General features: G+C 38.7%; 1 non-coding gene across 1 annotated transcript; it reads right to left on the bottom strand.

Annotated features, from left to right (window-relative positions):
• Window positions 1-13,408: 13,408 nt before the first annotated feature.
• Window positions 13,409-13,516, bottom strand: LOC112752208 (small nucleolar RNA R71). Its single transcript, XR_003176653.1, has one exon. It is a non-coding gene; the product is annotated as a small nucleolar RNA R71 (small nucleolar RNA).
• Between the last annotated feature and the right edge of the window lie 12,020 nt (window positions 13,517-25,536).

Below are 25,536 nucleotides of genomic sequence, written 5' to 3'. Positions count from 1 at the left end.
CTTCGGCCATGCCTGGACCTTCATTACTTATGTATTTTCAACGGTAGAGTTTCTGCACTCCATAGATTAAGGTGTGGAGCTCTGCTGTTCCTCAAAGATTAATGCAAAGTACTACTGTTTTCTATTCAATTCAACTTATTCCGCTTCTAAGATATTCATTCGCACTTCAACCTGAATGTGATGAACGTGACAATCATCATCATTCCCTATGAACACGTGCCTGACAACCACCTCCGTTCTACCTTAGATTGAATGAGTGTCTCTTAGATCTCTTAATCGGAATCTTCGTGGTGTAAGCTAGAATGATGGCGGCATTTAAGAGAATTCGAAAAGTCTAAACCTTGTCTGTGGTATTTCGAGTAGGGATCAATGATTGAATGACTGTGACGAGCTTCAAACTCACGAGTGCTGGGCGTAGTGACAGACGCAAAAGGAGGGTGAATCCTATTCCAGCATGATCGGGAACCTCAGATGATTAGCCGTGCCGTGACAGGGCATCTTGGACCATTTTCACAAGAGGAGGGGATGTAGCCACTGACAACGGTGATGCCCTTGCATAAAGCCAGCCATGGAAAGGAGTAAGACTGATTGGATGAAGACAGCAGAAAAGCGGAGGTTCAGAGGAACGAATGCATCTCCATACGCTTATCTGAAATTCTCACCAATGATTTACATAAGTATTTCTATCCTTCTTTTAGTATTAATTTCGAAAACTCCATAACTATTTTATATCCGCCTGACTGAGATTTACAAGGTGACCATAGCTTGCTTCATACCAACAATCTCCGTGGGATCGACCCTTACTCACGTAAGGTTTATTACTTGGACGACCCAGTGCACATGCTGGTTAGTTATGCGAAGTTGTGAAGATATGTTTAGACCATGGTTCTGTGCATCCGTTTTTGGTGCCATCACCAGGGAATCAATTTCGAACAACAATTCACAACCTAAGTAACAATTTCGCATACCATATGTCTCATGCTTATAGGATATCTTAATGATATGTATTGCATGATCGTTTCTGTGCTTTCATTTTAGGAAATGTTCACACTTAACTTGAAATATTGAGACTGATCACCTTAATAATGATTGTTTGGTGTGAATAGGGCTATAATGAGACCACGGAGACAGAGTGCGCGGAAAAAAACCCTAGTGATAACCGAGAGAGAGATCAGGAAACGTTTATGGCTACGATGAACACTGTAGCTGATGCAGTGCGTGAGGCTGCAATGGCTGCTGCTAGGGCTGTTGAGCGTCTTGGAGTGAGAAATGGAAATGAAAATGAAAATGGAGAGGATAATGGGAACAATGAGGCTGATCCAGCGCATCCTGATAAACCCATGACCCTTGCTACTTTTCTGAAAGTGAATCCACCTAAGTTCAAAGGTACACTCATTGCGACTGATGCCGACAACTGGTTCCGAGGTATCGAGCGATCACTGCGAGCACAACATGTTCCGGAAGGCCAACATGTAGAGTTTTCTACCTATATGCTCGAAGGAGAGGCTGAGTATTGGTGGCAGGGGATACAGCGACTGCTGCAACAAAATGAAGGTGACATTCCTTGGGATACCTTTAGGGACAAATTCTATAAGAAGTATTTTCCGAGAGCGGCACGTGACGCTAAGGAGATAGAGCTTATGCAACTGAAGCAAGAGGATATGACTATTGCTGAGTACGCCCGTAAGTTCGATGACTTGTGCCGTTTCTCCAAGATTTGTCAAGGGAACCCGGCCGACTTTGAGGAATGGAAGTGTCTGAAGTTTGAAGGAGGACTCCGAGAAGAACTGATGAATTCTGTTGTTCCGCTAGAGATACGAAATTTTGCTGAACTGGTGAATAAAAGTAAACTAGTGGAAGAATGTTCGAAGAAGGCGGCGATAGCTCGAGCAGATCGTAGGGAGGCCTCACGAAGAGACCTTATTCAGAATTTAGCCCCTCAAGGTCGCAACTTTAAAGCCAATGATCAATATCGGCGCCAAAATAGGAATCAACGGAATGGTGATTTTCTTGCTCGCAACAACAACAACAACCATAACTATAATCTAGGACAGGAACGAGGAGGTCAATCTCAGGGTATTTCGATATGCTCAAGGTGTGGGAAAGATCATGGTAATAGACCTTGTCAGTATGGAACAAACAATTGTTATACTTGCGGAGAACCTGGACATATGGCCAGGGCTTGCCCAAATAGGTTTGTTCAAGATCCAGTCAGAACCCAAATATTAGGACGAATATCTACCATGACTGTTGATGATGCTCTGTACTCAGACTCCGTGATCCAAGGTTAATGTTATGTTAAGACTTGCTCTTTAAATGTACTATATAATAAGGGTATAATATATTCCTTCCCTTCATTAACTATTGCGCATAATTTTGGAATTCGAAGATAAGGTAAGGGACGATTATCCGAGCCTGTTTACAGGTAAAGGAAATTTTGAGGGAAAAATTTTCTTTTAGGAGGGTAGAATGTAACAACCCTAATTTTTGAGTACGCGAGATCATTTCTGAATACACGGATTTCTCCGAAAGATCAGTAAAGGGAATACCTCTTCTGTATCATCAAGCATCTCAATCCTCATTGTCATTATATTATCTTTAACTCAGGACCTTAGTTGAGACAAGCTCGATAACGCGGTCACGAAGAACCTAGTTTTTGAACCGTATCGGTTAGGGGTTTTGATTCGATTTTTCGTAAATAGTCTCAGTTTGACAAACCGAACTCGATTTATGAGAGGAGAGAGATAATAGTATAATATTATCATTATATTAGTATTAGAAAATGCTTGAATGATATTATAAGGTTACCTAGTCTGTTTTAGTTAAAAACAGAAAATTGGTTTAACCGGGTTTACGGTTTACTGGTGCAGCTTAGCACCAGCACTCTCTGATGACTTTAGCAATGCTAAGGCCTCATTATACATGTTTTATTCTCATAATAAATATGTTACTAGTGTCATTTATGCTAGTAGCTCAGAAAATAATTTTTAGAGATGTTTTTACAAGTGTTCCGATACACCTAGTTTTAGTAGTTATACACCTGAGATATTTTAATATTATTTTAATCCACCTCCAAGCCAACCAATCACAACTCACCTTACACCCCCAAGACCTCCAAGGCTGTCTCATTTCATCATTTTGGCCGAAAATAACAAGAGAGAAAAGAGAGAAACTTTCATGAACACTTAATCTTCAAAGCTTGATTTCTTCTGAACTAAAACTCAAATCAAAACTCCAATTTCACCAAAATGATCCTCTCTTCTTCCTCTAAATAACCATGTAACTTATCAAGGATGGAAAAAAGGTGAGATGGCTGTCTCCCTCCCATTTCAATTCGGTTTTCAAGGAAAACCATGCAAAACATGTGTTTTCTTGATGTTCTTCCTTAGGAATCATGCTTAACTTGACTTGAGGGCCAAGAAACGTGAATTTCCAGCAAGTCTAAGGAGGAAAAAGTGCTTAAGGACCACCTGAAAGTTTAACCAAATTAGGAGCAGCAAAACCAGGTAGGGATTGACGAATTTAATCTTGATTGATTGTGTTTGAGTTGTGTGATTATGATATGGTTTGGCTGTGCTTGAAATTGATTGTTTGTATGAGTAATTCTTATTGAAATTTTGGGAAAAAATTGATGAAATTTGATGAAATTCAAGCTATGAATGTGTGTTCTTGTGGCTGCCGGAAAATGAAACCCTAGAGCTTAAATTGAGGTTCAATTTGTGTTAAAATCATATAGAAAAGATGGGGTTTTAGTGGCTGGAAATTTATTTTGAATTTTGGTAAAAATCGGTTGCTGAAAAGACTGAAAAACGGGTAAAAACAGAGAAAGAATCTGAAGAATTTACGAAAAACACGAAGAACACTTTGAGTGTGGTGAAGAACATTGAAGAACACCTTTTAGATCTTAGAAAGGGCAAGGAAGTTAAATTTTTGGTGTTTAAGGGGTTATTTTGTAATTTCCAAAAGTTAGGGTGATAAAAGTAGAAATATTAAAAGTTACGGGTGGTAAAAAGTGAATTTTAAAGGTTAAAGGTTAAAGTAAAGTTAATTTTCGAAAATTTAATAATAAAATAATAAATAATAATAAAATATTAAATAATAATATTTAATTAAAAATAATATTTTAATAAAAATAATAAAATAATGCGGAAAAGGCAGTTTTTTGTAAAAGCTTTAGAAAGACAACTTTAAGCGCAGAATCTCATAATTACCTTCATAAAACACTTAGGGAGTGGTAAGAACATATTAGTGAGGCAAAGATAAAAGAAAGATAAAAAGTTGAAGAAAAGATAAAAACTAAAGAAAAGTCTGTAAGGTTTTAATAACAGAAAAACAGACAAAAATTAGTGAACGAACTAGGGCAACATAGTTAGTCCTTGAGTTGCGACTAGGGTTAGGTATTATATGAAAAGTTAAACTGTTTCAGTATTGACTTAATGAACCTATACTTGGGACAAGCGAACTATTCATACCGAAATTTACATAAACTTTAAATACATACGTTAAGCAGAGAAATCAGAGCAGAGTAGAAAAATACAGAAAACAGAGTAACCAGAGTAAAGTAAAGAAATAAAGAGAAAAAGAGTAATATAGATACAAATGAAAAGAGTAATCAGAGAAGAGAAAAAAAGATACAGAGAACAGAGTAATTAAAACAGAGTAAAGAGATACAGAGAAAAGAGAAACCAGAACAGAGTAAAGAGATATAAAGAGAAGAGTAATATAATAAAGAGATATTTATATATATTAGTTGCTTGATGCAACCCAGAGCTATATTTATATATATATTAGTTGCTTGATGCAACCCAGAGCTATATTTATATATATATTAGTTGCTTGATGCAACCCAGAGCTATATTTAATATATATTAGTTGCTTTATGCAACCCAGAGCTTCTGTAGGGAAACTAAGTTACCTACATCTATTTTCCGCTTCCCTAGAGCAGAGCAGAGTATATATATATTTTCCTGCAGTAAGCAGAGGCTGTCTCAAATGAGCGGCTATTATTATATGCGCATTTATTTAGGAACGGAAAATCGTATTCGGAAAATCGGGATTACTCGTGACCGGATAAATGTCGGGATTGCGGGCAGCTAACCGACACATGAGCTCATGGCCTACGCTAGGGCTAGACATGCATCATTCTTGTCTGCGCATCATTCTTTGTGGCATTCTTTCTTGTGTGTGATCTATTTCTTTATGTTTGTCTGCTTGTATGCTATTTCTGTGTTTTATTTTCTTGTATTCTTTTGTTTGTGTTCTGCTTTCTGTTGTCTCTACTTTCTCTTTCTGTCTTTATCTTCTGTTTACTGCTTCGCTATATTATGTTATTCGTCTACTAATCGACCCCAAATAAATGAACATAACTAATAACCCCGACCCTACTAAGAACTCCCCAGTTCTTACCCCTTCTCTCTCCCTTCCCCCTTCAGATTGAAGCATAAGTACCCTTCCGTAGTTCGCTGACGATCGTTCACAAAAAGGATTCCACTCTAAATAGTTTTCTGAGTCTAGAGTGAACTCCGTTACCTGTTTATATGTATATACTATGAGGCCAGCCAACGTCTACACCCCGCTTTTCTACAAACTTTAGCCTAAGTCCTCCGTACGATGTTGCTGTTATGTGGCCACTCGATGAAGTACTTGAGAGACGCTCTTTGATGACATATGATCGTGCAGAGGAGTAGCAGATGATGTTCTACCTTTTGGTGACGTTCCACTTGACTTGAGTTTTGAAGACCTAGAACGTACTTTCCCTCGCTTTAGTAGTTTAGAGGGACTAGGTGAGTATAGAGTCTAGGCTAGCCTAGGTGCCAGCTTAGGGATCTCTTGAACAGGTCAGGACCTGGGATGTTGTATGTATATATATGTATATAGTTATTATCTGGCTATATCTAGGGGTGTTCTAACTAAAAGTCTATACTCTAATAAAGGCTGGATCACTAAATGTTGTTAGCTGCTTGTGATGTATTTATGTGTGGTTGCTTATAACTGTTTTATCTGTTATTATTAGTGAATTGATTATAAATGATTCTGTTTATTAATTCAAACGTTTTTAAAAAAAAGTACCTCACTAACTAACTACGCTTTTAACAACGAATCAGGCTCATATGATAAATAATAGATAATAATTAGGAAGACAAATTGGTAGCGCTCAGTTTCCAGTATGATCTGGACATATTAAAAATTGGGTCGTTACACCAGAGATGCACCAGAAGTTGAATGTGAATGGGGACAAGCTAACTATGTGAACAATCCTTCTAGACCACCATATAATCCCAACTCCAAGACATACAAATCAGGATGGAGGAACCACCCAAATTTTGGGTGGGGGAACCAACAAAGCCACAACCAAGACCATAACAAGCCATACCAATCTAATCAATACAACAACCACAACCCCAAACATCAATCAGGCAACAATAGACCCTACCACAATTCACAAAACACATCATACCACTCCACCCAACAAACACACTACAGCCACCATACTTAGAAGTGGAAAAGTTGTAGAAGAAGCAACCCCAAGCTAGGGCAACCAAGAAAAAGAAGTTGCAGAAAAGCCTGAAAACAAGAATGAAGAAGAAACCCCTACACCATCCTCACCAAAGCCAGTCTTGAAGCCTTATGTGCCAAAGGCACCATATCCACAAAGGCTAAGAAAGGATGGGAAAGATAGTCAGTCATCTAGATTCTTAGAGATCTTCAAGAAGTTCCAAATCAACATACCATTTGCTGAGGCACTGGAGCAAATGCCACTCTATGCCAAATTCTTAAAAGAGCTCATGACAAGAAAGAGGAATTGGGGAGAAAAAGAGACCATAGTGTTAACTGAGGAGTGCCGTGCCATCTTACAAAAGAAGCTATCTCAGAAGATGAAAGACCCTGAGAGTTTCCAAATTCCCTGCATCATAGGGGATATCAACATTGAAAAAGCATTGTGTGACCTGGGAGCTAGGATCAATCTCATGTCCTTGACTATGATGAGAATGATGAAAATTGAAGAAGCCAAACCAACAAGAATGACACTCCAATTGGCCGACAGAACATTCAAGTTTTCACATGGGGTGGTGGAAGATTTGTTGGTAAACATGGGAGAGTTCATCTTCCTAGCTAACTTTATTGTGCTGGATATAGAAGAAGAGGCTAACACATCAATCATCCTAGGAAGGCCATTCCTAGCTACTGCTGGAGCCATCATTGATGTGCAAAAAGGGGAACTAGTCTTGAGGTTACATGAAGAGAAGATGGTCTTTAATTTCTTCAAAGCAATGAGTTACCCAAAGGAATCCATAGGAGAATGCATGATGGTAGATACCATGGAACAGATAGTTCAAGAGGTCTTGGAAGAAGAACAATGTGAAGGGACTATGGAGCTAGAGCAACAAGCACCAGGAGGAGAACCACCACACGGATAACAAGGAAGTAGAGGCACCAAAACTAGAGTTGAAGACCTTACCTCCAATTTTGAAATATGCTTATTTGGGTGACAACAACACTTACCCAGTAATCATTAACTCAAGCTTGAGTAAGGAGCAAGAAGAGGAGCTTATCCAAGTGCTGAAACAACACAAGGATGCTATAGGATGGACACTTGCAGACTTAAAAGGAATTAGTACTTCAAAGTGTATGCACAAATCCTACTTGAAGAAGGTGCTAAACCCTTAAGACAGCAGCAAAGAAGGCTGAACCCAACCATGAATGAAATAGTCCAAAAAGAAGTACTGAAGTTGTCGCAAGTAGGGGTGATTTACCCTATCTCAGACAGCCCTTGGGTAAGCCCTGAGCAAGTAGTTCCTAAGAAAGAAGGGGTCACTATTGTACCAAATGAGAAGAATGAGCTGATACCAACAACAACAGTGACTGGCTGGCGCATGTGCATCGACTATAGGAAGCTTAATGAAGCCACCAGAAAGGATCACTTTCCTCTGCCTTTCATGGATCAGATGCTTGAGAGATTGGCCGGACATGAATATTATTGCTTTTTGGATGGTTATTTTGGTTGCAACCAAATTGTTGTAGACCCCAAGGATCAGGAGAAAACCTTATTTACTTGTCCATATGGTGTCTTTGCTTATAGGAAAATGCCCTTTGGATTGTGCAATGCACCTGCAACATTCCAAAGGTGCATGCTCTCCATATTTTCAGACATGATTGAAAGATTCATTGAGGTGTTTATGGATGACTTCTCTATATTTGGTGATTCATATTCTAAATGCTTGCATCACTTGGCCTTGGTGCTAAAGAGATGACAAGAAACCAACCTTGTTTTGAATTGGGAGAAATGCCATTTTATGGTTACAGAGGGGGTGGTTCTTGGTCATAAGATTTCAAAAAGAGGCATAGAGGTAGACAAGGCTAAGCTGGAGGTGATTGAAAAGCTACCCCCACCTTGTAATGTCAAAGCAATTAGAAGTTTTCTAGGACATGCTGGTTTTTATAGAAGGTTCATTAGAAATTTTTCAAAAATTGCCAAACCTTTGAGTAACTTGCTTGTCTCTAATGTATCTTTTATCTTTGATAAAGAATGCATGCTAGCCTTTAAGGAGCTCAAAAATAGACTTTTCTCTGCACCTATCATAGCACCACCATGCTGGTAATTACCTTTTGAGTTGATGTGTGATGCATCAGATTTTGCTGTGGGTGTTGTTTTAGGACTGAGGAAGGACAAGTTGGTGCATGTTATCTACTATGCTAGTAAAGTCCTTAATGAGAATCAAAGGAACTACACCACTACAGAGAAGGAATTACTTGCCATTGTCTTTGCTTTTGACAAATTTAGATCATATCTTATTGGCTCTAAAGTAATTTTATTCACTTATCATGCAGCACTCAAATACTTGCTTACCAAACAAGAGTCCAAGCCCAGAGTAATAAGGTGGATCCTGCTACTCCAAGAGTTTGACATTGAAATTACAGATAGGAGTGGAGCAGAGAACAAAGTGGCTGACCACCTATCAAGGATCCCACAAGAAGAAGATAAGGCACACCAATTTGTAGTGAATGAGAGCTTCCCTGATGAGTAGTTGATGATGATTCAAGAAGCCCCTTGGTTTGCAGATGTAGCAAATTTCAAGACTATTGAGGAACTACTAGCTAACATCAACAAAACATGAGGAGAAAGCTAATCAAGGATGCTAAACACTACATCTGGGATAAGCCTTATTTGTTCAAAAAGTGTGCTGATGGGATCTTGAGAAGGTGTATTTCCCATAAGAAAGGACAAGAAGTGCTTTGGCAATGACATGGATCTGCATATGGAGGCCATTTTAGTGGGGAAAGAACTGCAGCCAAGGTGCTACAATGTGGGTTCTATTGGCCAACCATGTTCAAGGATGCAAAGGAATTGGTTTCAAGGTGTGATGAATACTAAAGAGCTGGCAATCTACCTGATGAGCGGATAATTTATACGCTTTTTGGCATTATTTTTACATAGTTTTTAGTATGATTTGATTAGTTTTTAATATATTTTTATTAGTTTTTAAATAAAAATCACATTTCTAGACTTTACTATGAATTTGTGTGTTTTTCTATGATTTCAGGTATTTTCTGGCTGAAATTGAGGGACTTGAGCAAAAAACAGATTCAGAAGTTGAAGAAGGACTGCAGATGATGTTGGATTCTGACCTCCCTGCACTCAAAGTGGATTTTCTAGAGCTACAGAAGTCCAAATGGCGCGCTTTCAATTTTGTTGGAAATTAGACAGTCAGGGCTTTCCAGCAATATATAATAGTCCATACTTTGCTCGAGTTTAGATGACGCAAACTGGCATTCAACGCCAGCTCTATGCCCTATTCTGGAGTTAAACGCCAGAAACAGGTTGCAAAGCAGAGTTAAACGCCAGAAACAGGTTACAAACTTGCGTTTAACTCCAAGGAAGACCTCTACACATGAAAGCTTCAATGCTCAGCCCAAGCACACACCAAGTGGGCCCGAAAGTGAATTTCTGCATCATTTACTCATTTATGTAACCCTAGTAACTAGTTTAGTATAAATAGAACTTTTTTTACTATCATGTTAAAAGGGGGATCTTTGATTAGTCTTAGGAAATCTTAGACCTTTATGGGGGCTGGCCTCTCGGCCATGCCTGGACCATGTTCTTATGTATTTTCAACGGTAGAGTTTCTACACACCATAGATTAAGGTGTGGAGCTCTGCTGTTCCTCATGAATTAATGCAAAGTACTACTATTTTTCTATTCAATTCAAGCCTATTTCTTCTCTAAGATATTCATTCGCACGCAAGAACATGATGAATGTGATGATTATGTGACGTTCATCATCATTCTCACTTATGAACACGTGCCTGACAAACACTTCCGTTCTACATGCAAACAAGCTTGAATGTGTATCTCTTAGCCTTCTGATCGTGAGATTAGAGTCTTCGTGGTATAGGCTAGAACTATTGGCGGCCATTCTTGCGATCTGGAAAGTCTAAACCTTGTTTGTGGTATTCCAAGTAGGTTCTGGGAAGGGATGGCTGTGACGAGCTTCAAACTCGCGAGTGCTGGGCGTAGTGACAGACGCAAAAGGATTACTGAATCCTATTCCAGTATGATCGAGAACCGACAGATGATTAGCCGTGCGGTGACAGCGCATCTTGGACCATTTTCACTGAGAGGACGGGAAGTAGCCATTGACAACGGTGATGCCCTACATAAAGCTTGTCATGAAAAGGAGTAGGAATGATTGGATGAAGACAACAAGAAAGCAGAGATTCAGAAGGAACAAAAGCATCTCTATACGCTTATCTGAAATTCTCCCCAATGAATTACATAAGTATCTCTATCCTGTTTTATGTTTTAATTATATTTTAATTATCAAATATCCATAACCATATGAATCTGCCTGACTGAGATTTGCAAGATGACTATAGCTTGCTTCAAGCCGACAATCTCCATGGGATCGACCCTTACTCACGTAAGGTTTATTACTTGGATGACCCAGTGCACTTGCTGGTTAGTTGTGCGAAGTTGTGACAAAGAACTAAAATTATGAACATGCGTATTAAGTTTTTGACGCCGTTACCAAGGAATGAACGATCACGATTTCTGCGTACCAAGTTTTTGGCACCGTTGCCGGGGAATGAAGGATCACGATTTCTGCGCACCAAGTTTTTGGCACCGTTGCCGGGGATTGTTCGAGTTTGGACAACTGACGATTCATCTTGTTGCTCAGATTAGGTAATTTTATTTTATTTTAATTTTAAGCTTTTTGTTTTTATTATTTTATTTTCGAAAAATTTTCAAAAAAAAAAATAAATTATTCTATGGCTTCAAAATTTTTAAGAATGAATTCTATAGTTTCACGATGATCTGTTGAATTCTGGCTGGCTGTGAAGCCATGTCTAATCCTTTGGACCGAGATTTCAACTTATCATCACAAGAGCCCTTGGACTCTCATCTAATCAGCTGTTATATGCCTGATTTGTATCTGCTAAAGCTTGGCTGGCCATTGGCCATGTCTAGTATTTTGGACCGGAGCTTTCATTGAAAGCTTGGCTGGCTGGTGAGCCATGTCTAATTCCTGGACCGAAGTTTTAGACTAACATTGCAAGATTCCTGGAATTCCTATTAAAAATTTTGAAATCCTTATTTTCCTTTTCAAAATAATTTTCGAAAAAAGTCCAAAATTTTTTTTTCTAAAATCATAAAATCAAAAATAATTTGATGTTTCTTGTTTGAGTTTTGTGTCTTTTTCTTGTTTTTCATATGCATTTTCAATTTGTTAGTGCCTAAACATTGTCAATTTCTAAGTTTGGTGTCTTGCATGTTTCTCTTTTCTTAAAAGTTTTAAAAACTAAAGTTCTTGGTGTTCATCTTGACATTCAAAGTGTTCTTGGTGTTCATCTTGACATTCAAAGTGTTCTTGCATGCATTGTGTGTTTTGATTCATAATTTTTATGTCTTGTGTCTTTTTTGTGTTTTTCTCTTTCTTCACTAAAAATTCAAAAATCAAAAAAATATCTTTCCCTTTTTCATCTCATAAAATTCGAAAATATGAGTTGACTTTTTCAAAAATTTTTAAAATCTAGTTGTTTCTTATGAGTCAAATCAAATTTTCAATTTAAAAATCCTATCTTTTTCAAATCTTTTTCAAAAATCAAATATTTTTCATTTTTTCTTTCATATTTTTGAAAATTTCAAATTGATTTTCAAAAATCTTTTTCTCATTTTGTCTCATAATTTCAAAATCTTTACTAACAATTAATGTGATTGATTCAAAGATTTTAATGTTTGTTACTTGCCTCTTAAGAAAGATTCAATCTTTAAATTTTAAATCATATCTTTTTGTTTCTTGTTAGTCAAGTAATCAACCTTAATTTTCAAAATCAAATATCTTAAAATTTCTTTTTCAAATCTTTTTCAAAATAAGTTTCAATCACATCTTTTTCAAAATCAATTTCAAAATCTTTTCTAACCTCTTATCTTTTCAAATTGATTTTCAAATCTTTTTCAAAATTAATCCTATCTTTTTGTTTGATTCTTATCTTTTTCAAAACTACCTAACTAATTCTCTCTCTCTAATTTTTGAAAATCACCTTCCTCTTTTTCAAAATTCCTTTTTAATTAACTAATTGTTTTGAATTTTAATTTAATTTAATTTTTCTTTTTTTTATTTTATTTTCGAATTTCAACTTTAAATTTAAATTAAAAACAAAAATATTCTTCTTTTCTTTTGAATTATTTTTGAAAATCTTTTTCTCTCTCATCTCCTTCTAATTATTTATTTATTTACTAACACTTCTCTTCATCTCAAAATTCGAACCCTCTCTTCCTCTTGGTGTTCGAATTTCTCTTCTTCTACTCACATAAAGGAATCTCTATACTGTGACATAGAGGATTCCATATTTTCTTTTCTGTTTTCTTCTTTTTCATATGAGCAGGAATAAGGATAAGAATATTCTTGTTGAAGCTAATCCTGAACCTAAAAGGACTCTGAAGAGGAAGCTAAGGGAAGCTAAAGCACAACTCTCTGGAGAAAATCTGACAGAAATTTTTGAAAAAGAAGGAGACATGGCCGAAAATAATAATAATGCAAGGAAGATGCTTGGTGACTTTACTGCACCAAATTCCAATTTACATGGAAGGAGCATCTCAATCCCTACCATTGGAGTAAACAATTTTGAGCTAAAGCCTCAATTAGTTTCTCTGATGCAACAGAACTGCAAGTTTCATGGACTTCCATCAGAAGATCCTTTTCAGTTCTTAACTGAATTCTTGCAGATTTGTGATACTGTTAAGACCAATGGGGTTGACTCCGAGGTCTACAGGCTTATGCTTTTCCCGTTTGCTGTAAGAGACAGAGCTAGAATATGGTTGGACTCTCAACCTAAAGATAGCCTGAACTCTTGGGATAAGCTGGTCACGACTTTTTTAGCCAAGTTCTTTCCTTCTCAAAAGCTTAGCAAGCTTAGAGTGGATTTTCAAACCTTCAAACAGAAGGAAGGTGAATCCCTCTATGAAGCTTGGGAGAGATATAAGCAACTGACCAAAAAGTGTCCTTCTGACATGCTTTCAGAATGGACCATCCTGGATATATTCTATGATGGTCTGTCTGAATTATCAAAGATGTCATTGGACCATTCTGCAGGTGGATCCATTCACCTAAAGAAAATGCCTGCAGAAGCTCAGGAACTCATTGACATGGTTGCAAATAACCAGTTTATGTACACTTTTGAAAGGAATCCTGTGAGTAATGGGACGCCTCAGAAGAAGGGAGTTCTTGAAATTGATACTCTGAATGCCATATTGGCTCAGAATAAAATATTGACTCAGCAAGTCAATATGATTTCTCAAAGTCTGAATGGATTGCAAGCTGCATCCAACAGTACTCAAGAGGCATCTTCTGAAGAAGAAGCTTATGATCCTGAGAACCCTGCAATAGCAGAGGTGAATTACATGGGGGAACCCTATGGGAATACCTATAATCTCTCATGGAGAAATCATCCAAATTTCTCATGGAAGGATCAACAAAAGCCTCAACAAAGCTTTAATAATGATAAGAGAATTCTGAGCAAAATCTATCTAGCTTAGAAAATATAGTCTCTGATCTATTAATGCCACTTTAAGTTTCATGAATGAAACAAGGTCCTCCATTAGAAATTTAAAGGCACAAGTGGGCCAGCTGAGTAAAAGAGTCACTGAAACCCCTCCTAGTACTCTCCCAAGCAATACAGAAGTGAATCCAAAAAGAGAGTGCAAGGCCATTACCTTACTTGGTGTGGCTGAACCAAGAGAGGAGGAGGAGGACGTGAATCCTAGTGAGGAAGACCTCCTGGGACGCTCAGTGACCAATAAGGAGTTTTTCTTTGAGGAACCAAAGGAATCTGAGGCTCATCTAGAGACCATAAAGATTCCATTGAACCTCCTTCTGCCCTTCATGAGCTCTGATGAGTATTCATCCTCTGAAGAGGATGAAGACATTACTGAAGAGCAAGTTGCTAAGTACCTTGGTGCAATCATGAAGCTGAATACCAAATTATTTGGTAATGAGACTTGGGAAGATGAACCTCCCTTGCTCACCAATGAACTGAATGCATTGGATAGGCAGAAATTACCTCAAAAGAAATAAGATCCTGGTAAATTCCTAATTCCCTGTAATATAGGCACCATGACCTTTGAGAAGGCTCTGTGTGATCTGGGGTCAGGAATAAACTTAATGCCACTCTCTGTAATGGAGAAACTTGGGATCTTTGAGGTGCAAGCTACCAGAATCTCTTTAGAGATGGCAGACAACTCAAGAAAACAGGCTTATGGACAAGTAGAGGACGTATTAGTAAAGGTTGAAGGCCTTTACATCCCTGCTGATTTCATAATCCTAGACACTAGGAAGGATGAGGATGAATCCATCATCCTTGGAAGACCCTTCCTAGCCACAGCAAGAGCTGTGATTGATGTGGACAGAAGAGAAATGGTCCTTCAACTGAATGAGGACAACATTGTGTTTAAAACTCAAGGATCTCCTTCTGTAACCATGAAAAGCTTCTCTCATTGTAGAGTTAACCAAAGCCCCCACAGTCAAACTCTAAGTTTGGTGTTGGGAGGCCACAACCAAACTCTAAGTTTGGTGTTGAACCCCCACATTCAAACTCTAAGTTTGGTGTTGGGAGGTCCCAACAATGCTTTGAACATCTGTGAGGCTCCATGAGAGCTCACTGTCAAGCTATTGACATTAAAGAAGCGCTTGTTGGGAGGCAATCCAATGTTATTTAATTATATTTATTTATTTTCTATTGTTATTTTATGTTTTTTTAGGTTGATGATCATGTGGAGTCACAAAAACTACTGAAAAATCAAAAACAGAATGAAAAACAACAATAAAAATAGCTCACCCTGGAGGAAGAACTTACTGGCGTTTAAACGCCAGAAACAAGCACCAAACTGGCGTTTAACACCAGAACAGAGCATGGAAGTGGCGTTAAACGCCAGAAACAAGAAGCAAGCTGGCGTTTAATGCCAGACATGCATACTAAAGGCGTTTTACACGCCTAATAGGAGCAGGAATGTTAAGTCCTTGACCCCACTGGATCTGTGGACCCACAGGATCCCCACATTTTCTTCTCTCCTCTTCACACCTTTTCATAACTCTCTTCCATAAATTCACTCTTCCCCATCACCTCTTCACCACTCACATCCATCCTCTCTTCCCCAAAAACCCCCACCTACCTCCAAAATTCAAACTCTTTTACCTCCCAAACCCAACCCTAATGGCCGAACCCTAAACCTCTCCCCACTCCTATATAAACCCCTCATCCCCTCTTCATTTTCACACAACACAACCCTTTCTTCTCCCCCTTGGCCGAATACACCTTCTACCTCCATCTCCTCTATTTTCTTCCTCTTATCCTTCTTTCTTTCTTCTTTTGCTTGGGGACGAGCAAACATTTTAAGTTTGGTGTGGTAAAAGCATTGCTTTTTGTTTTTCCATAACCATTAATGGCACCTAAGGCCAGAGAAACCTCAAGAAAGAGGAAAGGAAAGGCAATTGCTTCCACCTCTGAGTCATGGGAGATGGAGAGATTAATCTCAAAGGTCCATCAAGACCACTTCTATAAAGTTGTGGCCAAGAAGAAAGTGATCCCTGAGGTTCCTTTCAAGATAAAAAAGAATGAGTATCCGGAGATCCGACATGAGATCCGAAGAAGAGGTTGGGAAGTTCTCACTAACACCATTCAACAAGTCGGGATCTTAATGGTTCAAGAGTTCAATGCAAACGCATGGATCACTAGGAACCATGATCAAACTGTGAACCCGAATCCAAAGCATTGGCTTACCATGGTTCAGGGGAAATACTTAGATTTCAGTCCGGAAAATGTAAAGCTGGCGTTCAACTTGCCAATGATGGAAGAAAATGCACGCCCCTACACTAGAAGGGTCAACTTTGATCAAAGGTTGGACCAAGTCCTCATGGACATATGTGTGGAAGGAGCTCAATGGAATGTTGACTCAAGAGACAAACCGGTTCAATTGAGAAGACTGGACCTTAAGCCTGTAGCTAGAGGATGGTTGGAGTTTATTCAACGCTCAATCATTCCTACTAGCAACCGGTTTGAAGTTACTGTAGACCGGGCCATCATGATCCATAGTATCATGATTGGGGAAGAAGTAGAAGTTCATGAGATTATACCTCAAGAACTCTACAAGGTGGCTGACAAGTCCTCCACTTTGGCAAGGTTAGCCATTCCTTACCTCATTTGTCACCTCTGCAATTCGGCTGGAATTGACATAGTGGGAGACATACTCATTAAAGAGGACAAGCCTATCACTAAGAAAAAGATGGAGCAAACAAGAGATCATAGACCTCAACAAGAGCATGAGGAAATTCCTCACCATGAAATCCTTGAGATGCCTCAAGGGATGCACTTTCCTCCACAAAACTATTGGGAGCAAATCAACACTTCCCTAGGAGAATTAAGCTCTAACATAGGACAACTAAGGATGGAGCACCAAGAGCACTCCATCATCCTCCATGAGATTAGAGAAGATCAAAGAGCTATGAGGGAGGAGCAACAAAGACAAGGAAGAGACATAGAGGAGCTCAAGAGCACCATTGGTTCTTCAAGAAGAGGAAGACGTCACCCTCACTAAGGTGGACCCATTCCTTAATCTCCTTGTTCTTATTTTCCTGTTTTTCGTTTACTATGCTTTATGTTTATGTTTGTGTCTTATTACATGATCATTAGTATTTAAGTGTCTATGCCTTAAAGTTATGAATGTCCTATGAATCCATCACCTCTCTTAAATGAAAAATGTTTTAATTACAAAAGAACAAGAAGTACATGATTTCGAATTCATCCTTGAAACTAGTTTAATTATTTTGATGTGGTGACAATACTTTTTGTTTTCTGAATGAATGCTTGAACAGTGCATATGTCTTTTGAAATTGTTGTTTATGAATGTTAAATGTGTTGGCTCCTGAAAGAATGATGAAAAAGTAGACATGTAATTTGATAATCTGAAAAATCATAAAAATGATTCTTGAAGCAAGAAAAAGCAGTGAATACAAAAGCTTGCGAAAAAAAAAGAGAAAGAAAAAGAAAAAGCAAGCAGAAAAAGCCAAAAGCTTTTTAAACCAAAAGGCAAGAGCAAAAAGCCAATAGCCCTTAAAACCAAAAGGCAAGGGTAATAAAAAGGATCCAAGGCTTTGAGCATCAGTGGATAGGAGGGCCTAAAGGAATAAAATCCTGGCCTAAGCGGCTAAACCAAGCTGTCCCTAACCATGTGCTTGTGGCGTGAAGGTGTCAAGTAAAAACTTGAGACTGAGCGGTTAAATTCAAGGTCCAAAGCAAAAAAAGAGTGTGCTTAAGAACCCTGGACACCTCTAATTGGGGACTTTAGCAAAGCTGAGTCACAATCTGAAAAGGTTCACCCAGTCATGTGTTTGTGGCATGTATGTATCCGGTGGTAATACTGGAAAACAGAGTGCTTAGGGCCACGGCCAAGACTCATAAAGTAACTGTGTTCAAGAATCAACATACTGAACTAGGAGAATCAATAACACTATCTGAATTCTAAGTTCCTATAGATGCAAATCATTCTGAACTTCAAGGGATAAAGTGAGATGCCAAAACTATTCAAGGAGCAAAAAGTTACTAGTCTCGCTTATCTGATTGGAGCTAAGTTTCATTGATATTTTGGAATTTATAGTATATTCTCTTCTTTTTATCCTATTTGATTTTCAGTTGCTTGGGGAATAGCAACAGTTTAAGTTTGGTGTTGTGATGAATGGATAATTTATACGCTTTTTGGCATTCTTTTTACATAGTTTTTAGTATGATTTGATTAGTTTTTAATATATTTTTTATTAGTTTTTAAATAAAAATCACATTTCTGGACTTTACTATGAGTTTGTGTGTTTTTCTGTGATTTGAGGTATTTTCTGGCTGAAATTGAGGAACTTGAGCAAAAATCAGATTCAGAGGTTTAAGAAGGACTGCAGATGCTGTTGGATTCTGACCTCCCTGCACTCAAAGTGGATTTTCTGGAGCTACAAAAGTCCAAATAGTGTGCTCTTAATTGCGTTGGAAAGTAGACATCCAGGGCTTTTCCGCAATATATAATAGTCTATACTTTTCACGAGTTTAGATGACGCAAACTGGCGTTCAACGCCAGCTCTCTGCCCTATTCTGGAGTTAAACGCCAGAAACAGGTTGCAAAGCAGAGTTAAACGCCAGAAACAGGTTACAAGCTGGCATTTATGCTCAGCCCAAGCACACACCAAGTGGGCCTGGAAGTGAATTTCTGTATCATTTACTCATTTCTGTAACCCTAGTAACTAGTTTAGTATAAATAGAACTTTTTTTACTATCATGTTAAAAGGGGGATCTTTGATTAGTTTTAGGCGATCTTAGATCTTTATGGGGGCTGGCCTCTCTGCCATGCCTGGACCTTGTTCTTATGTATTTTCAATGGTAGAGTTTCTACACACCATAGATTAAGGTGTGGAGCTCTGCTGTTCCTCATGAATTAATGCAAAGTACTACTGTTTTTCTATTCAATTCAAGCCTATTTCTTCTCTAAGATATTCATTCGCACACAAGAACATGATGAATGTGATGATTATGTGATGCTCATCATCATTCTCACTTATGAACACGTGCCTGACAAACACTTCCGTTCTACATGCAAACAAGCTTGAATGTGTATCTCTTAGCCTTCTGATCGTGAGATTAGAGTCTTCGTGGTATAGGCTAGAACTATTGGCGGCCATTCTTGAGATCTAGAAAGTCTAAACCTTGTCTGTGGTATTCTGAGTAGGATCTGGGAAGGGATGGCTGTGACGAGCTTCAAACTCGCGAGTGCTGGGCGTAGTGACAGACGCAAAAGGATTACTGAATCCTATTCTAGTATGATCGAGAATCGACAGATGATTAGCCGTATGGTGACAGCGCATCTTGGACCATTTTCACTGAGAGGACGGGAAGTAGCCATTGACAATGGTGATGCCCTACATAAAGCTTGCCATGGAAAGGAGTAGGAATGATTGGATAAAGACAACAGGAAAGTAGAGATTCAGAAGGAATAAAAGCATCTCTATACGCTTATCTGAAATTCTCACCAATGAATTACATAAGTATCTCTATCCTGTTTTATGTTTTAATTATATTTTAATTATCAAATATCCAAAACCATATGAATCTGCCTGACTGAGATTTGCAAGATGACCATAGCTTGCTTCAAGCCGACAATCTCCGTGGGATCGACTCTTACTCACGTAAGGTTTTTTACTTGGACGACCCAGTGCACTTGCTGGTTAGTTGTGCGAAGTTGTGACAAAGAACTAAAATTATGAACGTGTGTATTAAGTTTTTGACGTCGTTACCAAGGAATGAATGATCACGATTTTTGCGTACCAAGTAAAGAAGCATCAAACTGGTGTTAAACGCTAGAAACAAGCACCAGACTGGCGTTTAACGCCAGAACAGAGCATGAAAGTGGCGTTAAACGCCAGAAACAAGCAGCAAGCTGGCGTTTAACGCCAGACATGCATAGTAAAGGAGTTTTACATGCCTAATTGGGGCAGGGATGTTAAGTCCTTGACCCTACTGGATCTGTGGATCTCACAGGATCCCCTCAGGATCTGTGGACCCCACAGGATCCCCATATTTTCTTCTCTCATTTTCACACCTTTTCATAACTCTCTTCCATAAATACCCCTCACCAATCACCTCAATCACTCTTCCACATCACCTCTTTACTATTCACATCCATCCTCTCTTCCCCAAAAACCCCACCTACCTCCAAAATTCAAACTCTTTTACCTCCCAAACCCAAACCTAATGGCCGAACCCTAAACCTCTCCCCACTCCTATATAAACCCCTCATGCCTTGTTCATTTTCATACAATACAACCTTTTCTTCTCCCCCTTGGCCGAATACACCTTCTACCTCCATCTCCTCCATTTTCTTCCTCTTCTCCTTCTTTCTTTCTTCTTTTGCTCGGAGACGAGCAAACATTTTAAGTTTGGTGTGGTAAAAGCATTGCTTTTTGTTTTTTCATAACCATTAATGGCACCTAAGGCCAGAGAAACCTCAAGAAAGAGGAAAGGAAAAGGCAATTGCTTCCACCTCTGAGTCATGGGAGATGGAGAGATTCATCTCAAAGGTCCATCAAGACCACTTCTATGAAGTTGTGGCCAAGAAAAAAGTGATCCCTGAGGTTCCTTTCAAGCTCAAAAAGAATGAGTATCCGGAGATCCGACATGAGATCCGAAGAAGAGGTTGGAAGTTCTCACCAACCCCATTCAACAAGTCGGGATCTTAATGGTTCAAGAGTTCTATGCAAATGCTGAATCACTAGGAACCATGATCAAAGTGTGAACCCGAATCCAAAGCATTGGCTTACCATGGTTCGGGGGAAATACTTAGATTTCAGTCCGGAAAATGTAAGGCTAGCGTTCAACTTGCCAATGATGGAAGAAAATGCATGCCCCTACACTAGAAGGGTCAACTTTGATCAAAGGTTGGACCAAGTCCTCATGGACATTTGTGTGGAAGGAGCTCAATGGAAATTTGACTCAAGAGGCAAGCCGGTTCAATTGAGAAGACTGGACCTTAAGCCTGTAGCTAGAGGATGGTTGGAGTTTATTCAATGCTCAATCATTCCTACTAGCAACCGGTCTGAAGTTACTATAGACCGGGCCATCATGATCCATAGTATCATGATTGGGGAGGAAGTGGAAGTTCATGAGATTATACCTCAAGAACTCTACAAGGTGGCTAACAAGTCCTCTACTTTGGCAAGGTTAGCCTTTCCTCACCTCATTTGTCACCTCTGCAATTCAGCTGGAATTGACATAGAGGGAGACATACTCATTGAAGAGGACAAGCCCATCACTAAGAAAAGGATGGAGCAAACAAGAGATCATGGACCTCAACAAGAGCATGAGAAAATTCCTCACCATGAAATCCCTGAGATGCCTCAAGGGATGCACTTCCCTCCACAAAACTATTGGGAGCAAATCAACACTTCCCTAGGAGAATTAAGCTCCAACATGGGACAACTAAGGATGGAGCACCAAGAGCACTCCATCATCCTCCATGAGATTAGAGAAGATCAAAGAGCTATGAGGGAGGAGCAACAAAGACAAGGAAGAGACATAGAGGAGCTCAAGAGCACCATTGGTTCTTCAAGAAGAGGAAGACGTCACCCTCACTAAGGTGGACCCATTCCTTAATCTCCTTGTTCTTATTTTCCTATTTTTCGTTTATTATGCTTTATGTTTATGTTTGTGTCTTATTACATGATCATTAGTATTTAAGTGTCTATTCCTTAAAGTTATGAATGTCCTATGAATTCATCACCTCTCTTAAATAAAAAATGTTTTAATTACAAAAGAACCAGAAGTACATGATTTCGAATTCATCCTTGAAAAAAGTTTAATTATTTTGATGTGGTGTGATGACAAGTCATCTTAGCCTAGTTTTACTAGTCTTTGTCTTTGTTTTTATTAGGTTTTATGCACTTTCTTGCATTGTAAGCAAGTAATTTGGAGTGGAATTGCATGTTTTGTTAAATCAACCAACCACCTTTTAATTGATACAAAATCATGAGATTTAAACAAAAATTAATTTAATTATGAATGAATTTTAAACCTTGGGAATTTGGTGATACTTTGATTGGTTGTTTTTATTACTTGTAGGTGAAGAAAGAAGAAATTAAGAAAAGCGTGGCCTAAGGAGCATGCCCAAAGGAAGCAAGAAGCGTGCCCAAGAGAAAAAAAGCGTAGCAACATTGAAGAAGAAGGAGAGCTAAGTTGAGAGAGTGAACCGAGCTCCACAAAGAAAGAAAGGAGAAAGCAAGGCACAAAGCTCAGTTCACTTAGTTAACTGACCACCAAAGAAAGCAATGCAAGGACATAAAGCTCAGTTCACTAAGTGATCTTTATCGGAGGTTCTCCAAAATTAATTCAAAGCAAAATTCCAAGGAGTGAAGTCACAAGGTTTCGAACTCATGACCCAAGGAAAGCAAGGAACGCTCCTTGCAAGGAAAATAAGAAGAAAATGGCCAAAAAGCCTCCTACAAGGTTCGAACAAGGAAACTAACACTACCAAGCTTGCAAGGAAAATAAGCCAAGGTGGGTAGGCTAGGATTCGAACCTGGGAGCTCATGCAAGACAAAGAAGGAGCGCTACTCTTGGTGAAAGGAAAATGAGCCAGGATGGCTCTCCCAAGGTTCGAACCAAGGAGCTTCATGGAAGGCAAGGAAGGACTGCTCCACTCTTCCAAGGAAATTAACATCAGTTTGCTTCCACCAGGATTCGAACCTGGGAGCTTGAAGCCCAAAGCAAGGCGCCACAATGGGAAGCTCAGTTGGTTTTCCCAATTGAGCGCTACTCTCCCCCATCCCCCACACTTTGGCACGCCAAGGAAGCAACCTTGCGCACAAATTGACACGGACAAAGGGGCTGTGACATGCACAATGGGATGCACCAAGGCAAGACATAGAGCTCAGTTCAATTTTCCAATTGAGCTCTATTGAAGATCAACTTGAACGAGGCTGGCGCACCAAATTGGGCAACAGAAGGCAACATTGGGCGCTCAGTTTGGTATTTGAACTGAGCCAGCCCCTGGGAGGTGTACTTTGGGCCAAAAATCAATCAAAAATGCAAATTAATTCATTTCTTCACCAAATTTTAGAGCCCTCCCAAATTCTTAGATCTAAATTAGGAAGTGTATAAATAAGTGTTAGTTTGATTTAGAAAAGACCTTTTGCTTCTTTGAGAATTCTCATTTTTTTGTAATTTTGAGCTTTTTACTTTGAATTTGGATCTTAGAGAATTTGGAAGGAGAATTGATCTTTCTTCTTCCTTGTTCTTGCTTGAGCACTCTTTACTTCTTGTTTTGGATCTTGGGTGAAGAATTGAAGAAATTCTATTTCAATCCCACCTTGAGATCTCTTGTTTTATCTTTCTGCATAATTCTAAGAAACTTTGATTTACAATTCAAATTTTGTTTACTGCTTTCACTTTCTGCTTCTTCTGCAATTTACTTTTCCATTTTCTTTTGCAATTGTTCTTGTTGGATCAAGGAAGGATTTGAGATCTAGACTTGTTTTCTAGTCTCTTCCACTCCTGAGATCTTCAATCTCTCTTTTAATTTCTACAATTGAGCTCCATTTACTTTCTGTTTTTAATTCTTCAAACATTTTTACTCTTCTGTTTGAGATCTACTTAAATTCAATTCATCTTTTACTCTTCTGTTTATTGCAATTTGCTTCTGCTTGTTTAATTTACTGCAATCCCAGCTCCCAATTCCTTTTACAATTCAAGCAATTTACCTTTCTTGCACTTTAAGATTCAGTCATTTACATTTCTTGCAATCTAAGCTTCTGCAATTTAATTTACTTGTTCTTTAAGATTCAGCACTTTTACTTTATGTTTTCTTTGATTTACTGCAATTCTTCTCTCTTCCTTTACATTTCATGCAATTTAGCTTCTGTCAATCATAAAACACTCAAACCAATACTTGATTCGCTTGACTAAATCAACCATTAAACTAAAATTGCTCAATCCTTCAATCCCTGTGGGATCGACCTCACTCATGTGAGTTATTATTACTTGATGCGACCCGGTACACTTACCGGTGAGTTTTGGATGTTGGAATTCGTTTTCCAAAATATCCATCAAGTTTTTGGCACCGTTGCCGGGGATTGATTAGATTGACAATGATTAAGTAAAGTGGAAATCTAGATCAAGCACTTTTTCTCTTCTGTTTCTCTAATTTTTGACTAACACACTAACTGTTTGAATATTTGCTTAAGATAACTAAAACCCCACTTTAGCAATAGAGTGGGAGTTTCATGGCTTTTCTGATTCTATGCATTTCTTGTATTTCTGCTTACTGAGTAAAGGACAAAAGTAATCTTCTTCTATTGATCTTTCAAGCCTGTTAACTATTTGATACATTGTGTCAACTAATCCTCTAACCACATTTTGGCATGGGTAGATTCAATCTTCATTTGGATTGTTTGTGATTGTGCAGATCATGGAGGGGAACTCAACGAGTCCCAGTAATTGTAGGAGTAGTGTCCTCACTTTAGATGACAATACAACCCATGACTTGAAGCATCCGCTCATCACCATAAACGATATTGCTCAATGGCTTGAAGCCTTCCCACAAGGAAGCATCATCGGATGGGAAGATCTAATGAGTGAATTCCTGGCCAAGTTAAAACTACCCAAGGACATTGGTAAGGTAGAAGCAGAAAGATAACCATCCACACAAGAGAAAGGAGTGATGGAAACTGAAGGTGTAAATGCAGTCGTGAACCAAAACAAGCAGATGCATCAACAAACTCTGCAACAACTGGATTTGATGGTCAGAAAAATCAATGAGCTGCAAATTGCTGTAGTAAATGCATACAACCTACCTCAAAAATTACATGGATGGAATCAACCTGAAAAAGTTTTTGGAGCAATTAACTATGAGCAACAAAGTCATGAGTGATTACACTCTCTAAACAGTACCTCAAGCCTGTTTCAACACAAGTCTCTGGGTGATGTATACAACCCACCCTGGAGGACTCATTTTAACAGGAAGAGGATCGAGCACCAAAATCAAGGACCAAGGGACTTCAATTACAACAACCCCAACTCCACAAACTACCAAAAACACCACCATACCAATAACAACCACTACACACCACCACAATACCCACCCTTCCAACCCCCAACACCCCACAACCAACTAATCTCACAAGAATCTCATAGGATCACCAACTTGGAGATCTTAATAGAGAGAATGATGAAGTACTAAGAGGTGACAACAAAGAACCAGGAAGCCTCAATCAGAAGAATTGAGAGGCAAATGGAACAACTAGCTAAGCACTTTGCAGAAACGGGTGAGAAGAGGGCAAATACTTTCCCCAAAGCCACTGAAGACAACCTGAAAGACAATGAGAAAGTTTCTAGGTGGGAGAAATGGAAGGCAATCATAGAGGGAAGTGAGAGGGCTACGGAAAAAGAAACAATCATCAAAGAGAAGCACCACAGAGAAGTTCCTCAAGAAGAAATAGAGGAAAGAAAGCCCACAGT

This window comes from Arachis hypogaea, chromosome 15, assembly GCF_003086295.3.
Source record: "Arachis hypogaea cultivar Tifrunner chromosome 15, arahy.Tifrunner.gnm2.J5K5, whole genome shotgun sequence".
NCBI lineage: Eukaryota > Viridiplantae > Streptophyta > Magnoliopsida > Fabales > Fabaceae > Arachis > Arachis hypogaea.
Note: the sequence above shows the minus strand (reverse complement) of the source record. Positions and strands in the feature narration are given on the sequence as shown.